At 36.8% G+C, this 13,406-nt stretch overlaps 1 long non-coding RNA gene across 1 annotated transcript in view; it reads left to right on the top strand.

The window, feature by feature from the left end:
- LOC111093186 overlaps positions 1-12,726 on the top strand; it is a 42,995-nt gene extending 30,269 nt beyond the window's left edge. Inside the window, exons 3-4 of the long non-coding RNA XR_005380921.1 lie at positions 8,210-8,274; positions 12,316-12,726. This is a non-coding gene — a long non-coding RNA (uncharacterized LOC111093186). The remainder of the gene's footprint in view (positions 1-8,209; positions 8,275-12,315) is intronic.
- Positions 12,727-13,406: the final 680 nt, after the last annotated feature.

The raw sequence follows: 13,406 nt of genomic DNA, 5'->3' as shown, positions 1-13,406 counted from the left end.
TAAAAAGTGCACTTGTTTGACTTAACTGCCTTCAAGTATATTTAATGGTGCAGTGTACACTTCATACCGTTTCTGATTGTCTGGGCCAGGCCTCAAAATGCTTTGTATGCTCTCATCAGAACCTAATTGGCAATTATAAAGATTATTTGTTTGTTGATAGACCCATTGACATTGACATCATTGTGTAACTATAAGGCAAGACAGCCTTGACCAAGAGCAAATTTCTCCAAAACACTATAAATTTCATTGACCTCCTCTACTGAATGTACTCCCAACCAACACCCCAAATTTCGACCAAGAAAGTGAAAGTCAGCCTTCAGAAAACTTTAGATCAGGCAAAGTTTGGCTCCGCTCTCTATCTTCTTAGCTTTGGAATCCAATGTGGCACATTTCTCCTTCTCTGATAGCAAGGTCTTTATTATTATGTATATGTATGACATACTATGTAACATCCATCATAAGATCTTACCCCTCTCAGGGTTGTTTGACCTCTAAAAGAGGACAACAGGGGCCCATGATTGTCTCAGTGGTTGAGCTTCTGCCTTTGGCTCAGGGCGTGACCCCAGGATCCTGGGATCAAGTCCCACATAGGGCTCCCTGCATGGAGCCTGCTTTTCCCTCTGCCTAAGTCTCTGCCTCTTTCTCTGTGTGTCTCTCATGAATAAATAAATAAAATCTTTAAAATTAAAAAAAAATTAGGAGGACAACAAAACGATAAATGTCAATTCAAATAATAGGTGGTACCAAGAAAGACTAAGGATTTTGAAAGCATTAACTTAAAAATAATTTTTACATATGGGAATCACATTTGTTCCTCTGAGTAACCATATGTAGATGGTGTTTCATTATTCCTTTATCCTCCTTTTTTCCAAATAAAAATACTGAGATCCCAGAGATAAAAATAGTTGTCTATGTGATCAAATAGTTCAAACACAGACTTTCTCGCCCTGCAGACCATACTTTTCTCATAATGCACTGACCAGCTTCTCCTCTAATAAATACCACCCACTTCCAGATGCTAATGGATGAGGCATGGGGGGATTTCAGAACAAGATAATGGACAAATTGATTCACAGACAATGAAAATTTGTATGCTGATAGTACCTATGGTGCATGCATCCGAGAGTCATTTTATTATACACCGAAATCTGAAAGCAGAAACACTGTGATTCTGCTCCATAAAATAAACATATTTTGTTGAGTAGATTTTTGTAGGGCTACCTGCAAGAAATAGGAAGCTGACATAATAAGGTAATACGTGCACTTGGGTAGACTTATTTGACAGATAAGGAAGTTGGGATGTCATCAGGATAAAGCTGACCTCTGAGAAATGAACCCAGTTCTTCTCTTTCTTTCCTTTTTATTCCCAAATCTCCACTTGTCATGATAAAACTTTTTTTTTAATTTTAAAGTAGCATCTTATTACAAAATTAATACAACTCAACACAGAAAATTTGTCAGAAAAATAAAGTATTCAAACCACCCCACATCCCACCCCCAAAAGATAATCACAGTTACATATTGATACATATCTTTCCAGTTCGTTTTTTAAATTTCCTTTTAAAATATCACTTTAAATATATTGCTTGATTATTATTTTCCCTTAGTATAGCGTACCTTTTTCACTTAAAGCTATTTGTTGTAAGCGGAATATATGGCCCAAATTTTTCATGGCATCCCGGTGTTTGTGCTCTTCTGTTGCACCTTCACACACTGACTCTGGATTTGGCTGTGTGACTGGCTTAGGCTAGTAGACTGCAGCAAACTTGAAGCAAATGGACCCAACTCAACAGAATTTCCCAGTAGTCCTCTTTATAGGCTTGAGAGACCGTTGTTGTTTTAAGCAAACAGATTTCAGGGAAGCTTATTATGCAGCAGTAGTAAGCTGACACAACATCCTATCACGGAGAGAGACACACACATGCACCCGCATGCGAACGTTAAACTTATTCTTCATCCTTCTATTATTTTATATCCATCAACCAGAGCAATCTTTTTATTTTTTAAAGGATTATATTTATTTATTAAATTAATGTAAATAATTAATTTAATATTTATTAAATCAATTAATATTTATTTATTTATTAAATTTATTTGTTAAATAAATTTATTCATGATATACATAGAGAGACACAGAGAGAGAGGCAGAGACACAGGCAGAGGGAGAAGCAGGCTCCATGCCGGGAGCCTGACATGGGACTCGATCCTGGGACTCCAGGATCACACCCTGAGCCAAAGGCAGGCGCTAAACCACTGAGCCACCCAGGGATCCCCAGAGCAATCTTTTTAAAATGGAAATCAGATCCCGTTCTTTTCCTCTGTAAAACATTTTGATGGCTTCCCTGTTGTTTTGGACTAAAATTCAATTTTCTCCGCATGGCCTATAAACTCTGGACATGGGACTCCTGCCTTGTATCCAGCTCCTTACTTATTGGCTCATTCCGCTCAGGTACCACACTCCAGCCACATGGACATTTTTTTAAGCCTCTCTTCTCCACTTTAGAAACTTTGAACAGAGTGTTCTTTCAACCTGGAATGTTCTTTGTACGCTACCTCTCATCCCACAGCTCTGATTTTAAATATCCTTTACTCAAAAAAAGATTTCTTGACCATATGATCTGTAGAAGAGTCCCTCAACCCCTCAGTTATTCTCATCAGGTATTTTGTTATTTCTCTCTGGGCACTTGTTACAATTACAATCACTTATTTTAATTGCTTATTTGTTTCTTACCTATCTACCCTTCTTGGTCATCAAATCAATGAGAACGGGGCCCATTTCTGCTTTGCTCACCATCATATCCCCAATATCTATCTCCATATCTGGAAATCTGTGGACTAAACATATTTTGTTTAAATATATGAAAATTTATGCCATATTAATTTTTAATATTCCATATTATTAGACAAATATATATGTGTATTTGCCACATGTACTATGTATTTATCAAAACTTTTAAAAATCAAAAGAAAAATGATAGAAACCCAAAAGAAAATCAGAGAAAAACACGAACAGGCAATTGTACTCATAAAAAAAGAAATACAGGCAAACAAAAGCATATACACAAATGTCCTATTTCACTAGAAATGCCAACTAAAGTATTAGTTGGCATTCAAAACATTATATGCCATTATTTATACTTTTAAAACATGAAAACTAGTGTTACAACAATTCAAGAATAGGCACTTTCATATACCATTGATATAAGCATAGATGAATATAATCTTCCTTGAGGCTTCACAAATATAGATATGAAGTGTAAAAATATACCATTCTTTTACCTTATTATTTCACTTCTGGGAAATTATCATAAGGAAATAGTACTGGAAGGTTACTATCACTGTAAAAATCCTACCTATATACTCATGGAGTGATTCCCTGGCCATTTTTTTTTTAAGATTGTATTTATTTATTCATGGGAGACACAGAGAGAAAGGCAGAGACACAGGCAGAGAGAGAAGCAAGGAGCCCTGCAGGGAGCCCGATGTGGGACTTGATCCCAGGACCCCGGGATCACGACCTGAGCCAAAGGCAGATGCTCAACCACTAAGCCACCCAGGTACCCCTCCCTGGCCACTTCTGAGCAGACAAATAAATAATATATAAGGGACACCCTGATATCATATATATATATATATATATATATATATATATATATATATATATATAATGGCAAACCCTATCATTTCTTGTGCCTATTTCTTTATTTACTTGGAGTTTGTTTGTTTTTGGCACATTTAGTGATACGTTCTTATCTTTCATTAAACCTGCTCTTTATGTTTTTTAGAAAAAAAAAAGCTTCATTGTCCTAATGATACCTACTTTTCACAGTCTGTGAAAGAACAAGTCACTTGGATAATATCGAAACACACAAGTTCAGCTCCGTAGAATAAAATTTAATTATTCAAGCTCTTAGAGTCTCAAACTATTGAATGGGAATTAAGAAATAATTTCCTATATAAAAATTGCTTTCTCACGTCTATTTGATGGTTTTACTTGAGTTTTTGTGGTTGATTTTTCATCTAGCTCTCTGGTGTCTCCTTTTTTAGTCACCTTCCCTAAGGACTCTTCTTGTACTTAAATGTCTGTGCACCCCAAAATTCTGTTTTTGGCTTTAATTTCAAGCTATATATAATTCCAGAGATGATTTTACCTACTGTAATTTCTTCAAATACTTATTGGTATTGATGGTTTCCAGTTTATGTCAATGTCCACGTATGTCCTGGTTCCTCCCTTTTCCTCTAGGCATATATGTACATGAATGGGATTGTGTTTTTCCACTCCTTTGAAGCTACACCTGTCTGTGGGACTTGCTTTGGCCGGTAGAACTGTAGCCAGAGTGACTTCTAGAGAGACGTTTGTAAAAGACAGTCTGCAATTTTATAAAGCTCCTCCTCAAGGACCAGCAACTTTCCAGTTGATGAAGAATCCTTCATCTGATTTCGAGGAGTGAAGACTAAAGGGATACATAACACGAGCAGAAAATAGAAGTGTTGTTTTTAAGTCACTTAAGATTTCAGGGATGTCTGTTACTCACCATAACCTAAACTGTCTGACTGCTACTGCTTCCATTCCAATTGTCTTTTCAGCCTGGATAGTTGTACTTTGATGCTCCATAATGTATAATGCAATTTTCCCCTCAAAACTGATCAACTTCTGGTTCCCCAAGTTTGTTAATGGTGCTACTGCCCTAGGATTAATCCTAGTCCTTCTCTGTAACACCCACATCTAACCAATCATAAAACCCATTCACTCTAGCCCTTAAATACCTCCATATGACCTATGCTTTCCATCGTAGCTGGTGCTTCCTTGGTTCATGCCAGAGTTTTTACAAATTCTTCCCGGTTAGTTTCCAGCTTTTCGGTTTGCCACTTCTCCAATCTGTCCTTCATGACAACATGATGATTAAACTTTCTAAAACATAAAGCTGATCACATCCCTTCTAAACTTAAAATAATTCAGTGTTTTCCTTTTCTCATTCAAGATTAAATCCAAAGATTTAAATGGGATACAAGGCCCTTTAAGCTATTGTCTCTGGCACCTTTCAGGCCTTATTTCTCTCTCAAACACAGACTCTCTGCTCAAACTATACTAAATTTCTTGGAGAATTTGCACTACTGTTTCCTATTTTGTGTCTTTTTCTTTGCTTCTCTCTCTACCTACAGTGCTCTCCTAGATAACCGCCCCGCCCCATCAACATCTGTATATTTTCTAGCTTGTTGTAGCCAGCCCTCAAGAATGGCTTCAATCAGCACCTCCTCTCTGAAGACTATTTGGGCTGCACTCCCCTCCCCATGTCAAATTAACCAATGTTTTTAGCATGTTCCTAAACAGTCCCTCCACAACTGTTTGAGTCCCTACTACAATATTAAAAATATAGAAAGGGGAATTTATCTGCTAGCACAAATTTAATATATTGCAATTATTCATCTGTGTATCTATCTGTCTATTTTCCTAGACTAATAGCCCACCAATGCCAAGGACCATTTCTTCTTCGCCTTCTCCTTCTTCTCCTTCCTCTCCTCCTCCTCCTCCTTCTTTCTTCTTCCTCTTTTTAGAGAGAGAGAAAGAGAGCAAGAGAGAGTATTGCGTGAGCAAGGTGGGAAGAGGGGCAGAAGGAGAGGAAGAAAGAGAATCCTCAGAAGGCTCCACACCCAGCATCGAGCCCTAGGCAGGCCTTGATCTGGACCCTGAGATCATGACCTGAGCCAAAATCAAGAGTTGAATGCTTAACTGACTGAGCCACCCAGGTCCCCTAAGGCAAAGTCCATTTTTGATTAATCGTTGTATTGCACAATCTAACAACACAGTAGAAATAGTTAGTTAAAACGCAATATTTTAAAATTCAGTTCAACACTACTGAATCGTAAAATCAGCAATACAAAATCAGAAAAAATTTAAGAGTTGTAAGAAGCACAGTTCTTTAATATACTTGCTTACTACTTTACTTTCTCTTTCTTGTCTCAATTCTCAAACATCTCTATGTCAAATCTCTAACAGTGGAATATTACAAAGATAATTATACAGTTTCAGCTAGGTTTGGGAATGTAACTAGATTTCTTTTGAAAATTTAGCTAAGGGTAAAAGAGAAATCCACCAACTAATTTTATAATAAGAAAATGTCTTTATCTCTGTAAACTCTCAATATTTTTAAATCATTGTGCATCTTAAGATTCTCTATGTGAAGCCAAAAACTGAGACTATAAGTCATTTTTAATCCTCAAGTAATAGCATAATTTTTAAGACTAGAATGGAATCCATTTGGAATGGTTAAGCTCCCGTATATCATAGTCTACCACTGTAATGTCTTCTGGGTGGAAAATGGTGTGTGTACTACTTAGCACCTGAACCAAAGTTCATATCAAAACAAAACAACTCTTATCCTGTAACATTGCTAAGATCCTCTCCCTATCACCAACTTCAAGATGACCTCCTCCAATAAAATGTAGGTGAAGAAGAAATTTCAGATGCTGATGGCGATCTCCAGGTTGAACAGCCTCTATCTTTTAGAAGGTTAAAAACATGAAGCCTTGGTCATCCAGCTTCTATTCTCTGCCAGTCGGATGGAGCAGGATTGCTGGGAGTTAAAGGAGGTCAATGTATTTAACTGGAAAATACTACCACAAATTCTTGTTACCACAAAATACAAGATATTATGTATAAATGACATTCTTCAAATTCAAGATTAATAAAAACTACCCCAAATACATTCTATGATGTCCCAGACTTCTCACTTCCACCTCCACCTGTCACTGTTTCAAAGAACTGATCAGAAGCCATTCCTACCACTAAGTTTCTTAGAACTAATGATATAAAACCTCCTTTCAGAACACTGTCGCCAAGGTGATCCAAAATTTAATTCAGCATATCTTAAATGCTTTGTGATTTAAAGCATCTCAAAACTCGCCTTCCATCCAGTAAGAGTGATAAGAAAGAAAATATATTTGCATCACCAATTATATGACTTCAGGCAGTTTCGATTTTTAACATTTTTTTTTAAATTTGCAGTAAAAATAAAATAAAATGACCATTTTAAAAGGACAGTTTGGGTAGTGAGTTATTCATCATTGAGACTAACTTGTCTTAAAAATTGTTCTATTTACTTTTAATAATAATTAACCAGAAAAGAAAACGTTGGTTAAAAAAGAAGACAAAGATGAAAATATACACAAAAAGTTTGGGGTTATACCTGATGGCATCTATTCAAGGCAGTCAGCCTTTCAGAGACTAAGGACGATCTAGTTAGTGGAAAGGAACATAAAATGTATTGACTGATTCCTCCAGAAAAGACTGCTTCTCAGACAATAAGCAGGTAACATGTTTAGCAAAGTCATTTTCTATTATATTTTAAGTTATTAAATTATTTTTCAACATACTTAGGAAATAATCATCACTTCCTTTAAATGGACTTGAATCTCCAGAGTTATTTTGTCAAACCCTTAATATCATTTACCTATCTGGGTTTAAGATTCTTTTCCTTCTAAGACAGAAAGTGGTGTTTGGGAAGGGAAGCATTTGTACTTTTGAAAGACATTTCTCCTGTAATTTTCTGATTCTGATGCAGCCGCCTTGCCAGCTTGACTCCTCTGCTCCTGGATTCCAGTCTGGGGCCGTAGTTTAGTGCCCTCACATGCTGGTAAACAATGAGCTAACAATGAATTTCTACTTTGGAGATAAAGAGACTGAAACATTTCTATGAGGATTCTAATAGCCACACGGAAATACAATAATAAGAGTAACCTGCATTTTTTTTTTTTTGGAAGACTGCTAAATTCTACCAAACAATAAAATTCCACTCTGAAAACAAAACCACAGGGAGGGGAAATAATTGCACTATAAAGTAAACTGTAAAGCTCACCACCTATTAGAAATAGTGAGACATTTGATCTTGAGCTCTATTGGCCGGAATGTGCATTCGCAAACTATGTTTATAAAAACATCCAATTCTCACTTTGCTTTACCTACCCTTTAGGTGCTAAACGTTTATAGAAAAAAAAAATTAAAAGTATTTGCATTGTTGGAATTTGTCAAGTACAATTTTAATTTTTTTTTTTTTAGTTATTTTCCTAAACAGTTTTGCAATGTTTCTTTGGTCTCATCGCTACAGGTAATGAGAAGAATCAGTGTTGGACCTGATGCAGCATAGCTCTCATGTATTTCTCCATGTCTGGCAAGGAAGGCACTGACTTCCCTTTGTTCCTTTGTTTTCAGGGATGGTTGTGGTGTGACCAGCCTTGGGAGGTAGAAATATCATTCTTCTCCGAAGTAAACCTCAGGTACATGTACCACCAATTATAAGAGACTCTGGTTCCTTAAGCTCAGAGTCCTTTCCCTGCAATGCAACCCACTGGCCGTGCATGCAGACCTCACCTGAGCCTTGGGGGCCTGGAGAACCAGCTCAGAAATGCTGATGCTCTGGCTCCTGCTAAAACTGTGAGGAATCAACTGCCTTTTGCTCCCCACCCAGGAGCGTCATGGCTTCTACCTGCATTAATGAAATGTGTCAGGTCAACTTATGAGTTTACAAGGGGAGTAAAATATCTAACACTTCACAGTTCTTGACAACCAGATGCATCACGTTGAGGATGAATCCCAAACAACTAGCTGGATTTAGTACAAGTGAGTAATGAACCTATCACTTGATTGGGTTAGACTAGGGATTGGCCAATGTTTTCTTAGACGGCCAGCCAGAGAGGAAAATATTTTAGGGCTTTGCAAGCCTGACATTCTCTTTTGCTGCTACCTAACTCTGCTGTTCTAGAACAAAAGCACCATAGACAATACATAAAGGAACAAGCATGGCTGTGTTCCTATACAACTTTATTTATGGATAATGAATTTTGAATTTTCTTTAATTTCACATGTAATGAAATGCATTTTTTTCCAACCATTTTTTAAACTAAAAAAAAAAGTTTTAAAAACCACGACTAGCTACAGGCTACATAAAAGCAGGCGTCAGGCTGGATTTGGTTCATGAACCATAGTTTGCCAACCTCCGGAATAGAAAAAAAAAAAAAGTTGCCAATAAAGGAAAATTAAAGATACTAGTTTATTTTGTTGCACTCTTTGTTCTAATTCTTCTGGGAGGACCACAGACACATAGAGGATTTGGGACAGAAAGTCTTTTTTAAGCAGACTATAAAAATTTTCTGTCTCTTCACGCTTCACTTTTTAACCTCAGATCCTTATGGTATTCAGAATGCTAAGGGACAATTGCTAGGACTTGATATTTAGATTTCCTTTGAGTGCCAATAATTTTGGTTATTTTTGCATGGATTCTTTAGGCTTCTTTTCACCTTATTCTTCCATGAAACCTCTCACAGACAGTCATCACACCTATGATTAGTTGATAATGTCTCATAAAGCTTGTACCCGTAAGGAGTAGACCAAAAAATGGATAATTTCTGTTATGTTATATTATGTTAAATTTTATGATTCACTCAAGGCAAAACATTACTTGAACTGCTTTTTTTTTTTTTTTTTTAACTGCTTTGATCACCTAGAACAGTGCCTGACAGGTAGAATGAGCCCAAGAGGCAATATATTATTGGCTATTAATAAATGTTGGCTTATATTATTGATATGATTTCTCAAAGTTTGCCTCGAATTTGCCTGAACCAAGTCATATAGGCTATTCCACATCTTTATTTACCCAAGCAAGAAAGTAAAGCATGCACTGATTTGCATAGTTCTTAAGGCTGAATTTGGATTCACACCTATGTGAAGTTGGCTTTGGTGGAAATGGATAACTGATTTTCTCAAAGAAGGAATTCACCGATGACTAGCATACCTGGGATGCCTGGGTGGTTCAGTCAGTTAAGTGCCTGCTTTCTGCACAGGTCATAACCCTGGGGTCCTGGAATTGAGCTCCCCCCACCCTGCCGTCGGGCTTCCTACTCAGTGGGAAGACTGCTTCTCCCCTTCCTCTGCTCCTTCTCCAGCCTGTGAGCTCTCTCTCTCTCTCAAATAAATCAATGAAATCTTTAAAAATAATTAGCCAGCACAGAATGAGTGAATGAGTGAAACAGTGACAATCAACTCGACCTTAAATTCACTGGCTAACTCAGAGCTCAGGCTCCAGAGGACGGATTTCATAGACGGTTAAGCTGGGTGGCTGTATTTTACTTCTCTCTTTAAATTATCAAGCTGCTTTTCTTTTTCATCCTAAACACACATAGAGAATGACCCAGCAGAACCAAGACCTCACAGTTTGACCCTAATCAGCACTAGATAATATCCCTGAGTGAATATATTACTTAATTTGCTGCATAATAGCCATTGAGCAATACCCAAACCTCAAGTAAACACTCGGCTTTGCATTCCTCACACACATTCCTTCTATCTAGACAGTATTTTTAGTCAGGACTTAAGATTTTCTGCAGGTCTGGAAGAAACCTTTCCTTTGTAAATCAATGCTAGTCTAATAGCATTAGCAATTTGCCAGGAGAAGAGTGATAACCCTATTGTAGCTTGGTTGACAACAAACACTTCGGTAATTTCTTAGGAAAAGTATTTCCTGTTGATCATTAAAAGCCAAATTTTGAGTCACTTCCCCCTCTGGATTAAATAAATACTATTAGTTTCTCAACTGTGTACAGTAAATATAGATTTCAAGACTTGTTTGTCTGCATTTCTTAAAACATTTATGAACATTGAACAGATGAATTTGTTTTAAGCATATTTTTTCATTTGAACACTTTTCCCAATGGTTTTTAATATGGATACTGTTCATCACATATTGAATAAAGCAACTTTTACTTTATTTAATGTCTTGACCCAAATCACATTGTCTCCATAAATATTTTACAGTCTGTGTGCAACAAAAGCGTGATTACCAAAGTCATGTCTGCACTTGTAGGTAATATACCATAAAAAATGGATTATTTTCCCCTTCCCTTGTTTTTGAGAGAGGGAATTGGTGCTTGCATTTGCCCAAGTGGGTTTTTTTTCTTTTTCTCTTTCTCTTTTTTAACACTAACTAGCTCCTTAGGGGTAAGATGTTGGAAACATGGGTCTGTGCCAAGTTACTATCTCTATAAAATTCACAAAAGAACAAGAAAACATTGCTCACTTTACTTCTTTCCAGCTGCTTTTCCCTGAAAGAAGAAATTTTGAGACTTCCATTATCCTGATAAATAGAATGAAACTACTCCATGACTGATTGGGAAGAAGTTACATTGCTATTCAAAGGAGCAATATAAAATAAAATAAAATTCAAATATTTCTTTCTTTTGAGAGCTAGCAATCATCTCGCCTTCTTTTAGCTGCTGATTTGTCGCACACTCTGAAATTAGAGTATTTCATATAGGCATCAATACTTTGGAAATGTACTTAAAGAGATTTCTAAAAGATAAAGATGGTTTACAAATTCCATGGGTCACCTTTTGTTTTGATAGCATAAAAAGTAGGGGCACTTGACGGGATGAGCACTGGGTGTTATTCTGTATGTTGGCAAATTGAACACCAATAAAAAATACATTTATTATTAAAATAAATAAATAAATAAATAAATAAATAAATAAATAATAAATAAATCTATCTTTACCAAAAAAAAAAAAAAAAAAGCAAAGACACACTCTGATCTCTCAGTGAATCCTGGGCAATTAAACGGGGTGGGTTTTTGCATTAGTTTCCCCCACCCCACCCCCAGGTCCCTGCAATGGTATAACCATTTTTTCTTGCTCAATTCTTATCTACTGAGATAAACTAAAGTGTGTGTATTTAGTAAAGGACTTCTTTACATTTCTAGGGACTGAGTAGTACTTTTGGAGGGCCCCCTTCAGCATTTGTCTCAATTAGTGAATAGTCAGTCTGGCCAGAAACAACCTTAAGTGGTTTTAAAAGGAATAAAGTAGTCGTCAAATGAATGCATATTTATGTGTTTATGCTTTTCCTATCAGCTCAAAGAAAAATAGCTTTGTCACATTTGTGTGAGATAACGATAAAGTATGCTCCTGCAAGTATTTGTGTAAGTACGCAGAGGAAACTTGAAGTAATACAACATGGTTCTTGGAAAAGCAGCATGAGAAAAAAACACGCAACAATTCAACAGCACCTTACAACCATAATTAGATTTGTGCAGTGGCTATTGTCTATGGCCTTTTTAGCCCTTCCTCCCCCCTACCTTCTTCCACTAATAGACAGTGCCACTCCTGAGTAGAGGTTGGACAATAGATAAGGCAAAGTCTGGCCACAGTAAGAGCTCCAAGACACAGGCACTGGGATCCATCCAGCTTGATCAGAATTGTTCCTCCAGGGGAATTTTCACTCTGGTGTTGACAGAAAAAAAATAGTCTTTTTTTTTTTTTTTCTTTCAGATACTATAAAGATGCAAGTTTGAGCTACTGATCACTGATCCTTTTATATGGCTTTGGCTGGTCTGGGAAATTGAAACCGACACAAAAAGAAACAAGGATGAGAGATGGAGCAAAAGAAAGCCTGATAGCATTCAAGTCTCCAGCTCCATTTGTTCACAAGGCCAACTCAACTTCTGATCTCCCCATAATCTGATCATATGAAGCAACAAATCCCTCATTTTGGCTAAAATATTTTGACTTTGGTTTCTTTCTCCTAAAGCAAAATAAATTCTGAACAACATAGTACACCCACTGGATGAATAAATATAATGGCTACTCTCTGCCAGATGTCAAGTTAAAAAGATTAAAAGTGCCCCTGGCCCAAATATTCTTCCTCCCTCAGTTTTCCACGACACTGGGAAAACTCTGAGATACCAGTTCAAGCATAACTATCTCCTGCAATAAACAAGTATTAGGAAAAGATTTCTGACTTCTGGTTTGATGATGTCGGAGTAAATACCATGTGTCTTCTTCTCCTCTTGGAAATCTTCCTAAACAATGAGAAGGCTTTTTTAAAATAGAATGTACAAAGAAATTTTTATTTCCATAGGATTAAGGTTCTCTGGGAGTGGGAGTAGAAAGACAAAATCTCTCTCAAATGAGATTAAGTGTTATGTGTTGTCCCCAAATATAATAAGTGAGAAAAGTAAAAATCAAGGCATTGGCAACTACTAATTTCAAAGGAAAAAAGGGGAACCCACTTCTCCAAAATAGTTAATATACCCTGATGATGAGCACAAGGAAGCAAAAGTATTTACTGGGCCAAAGATACATTGTGCATGGATGTGCTATGTGCAGTGTGGTATGAAAAGTAGCTAGGTGGACAGATGAAGAAATGTATGTTCAGCCTCTTTTTTTAGGAATCAGTCTATACGTGAGTCTTCCTAGAGGATTATGATTCTAAATTATAAGCATCCCTGGAGTTACATGTTTTTATTGGCTCAGAATAAAATATAGGACAACCTCTACTCCCAACACATACACATATGCACAAGAGTCTTCGACACAAGCCAAGAACATCAGCCCAGAATACCCCATAAATCTGTTCCCCT

The sequence above is a fragment of the Canis lupus genome, chromosome 29 (assembly GCF_011100685.1).
Source record: "Canis lupus familiaris isolate Mischka breed German Shepherd chromosome 29, alternate assembly UU_Cfam_GSD_1.0, whole genome shotgun sequence".
NCBI lineage: Eukaryota > Metazoa > Chordata > Mammalia > Carnivora > Canidae > Canis > Canis lupus.
The sequence above is the reverse complement of the archived record's forward strand: the minus strand, read 5'-3'. Positions and strand labels throughout refer to the sequence as shown.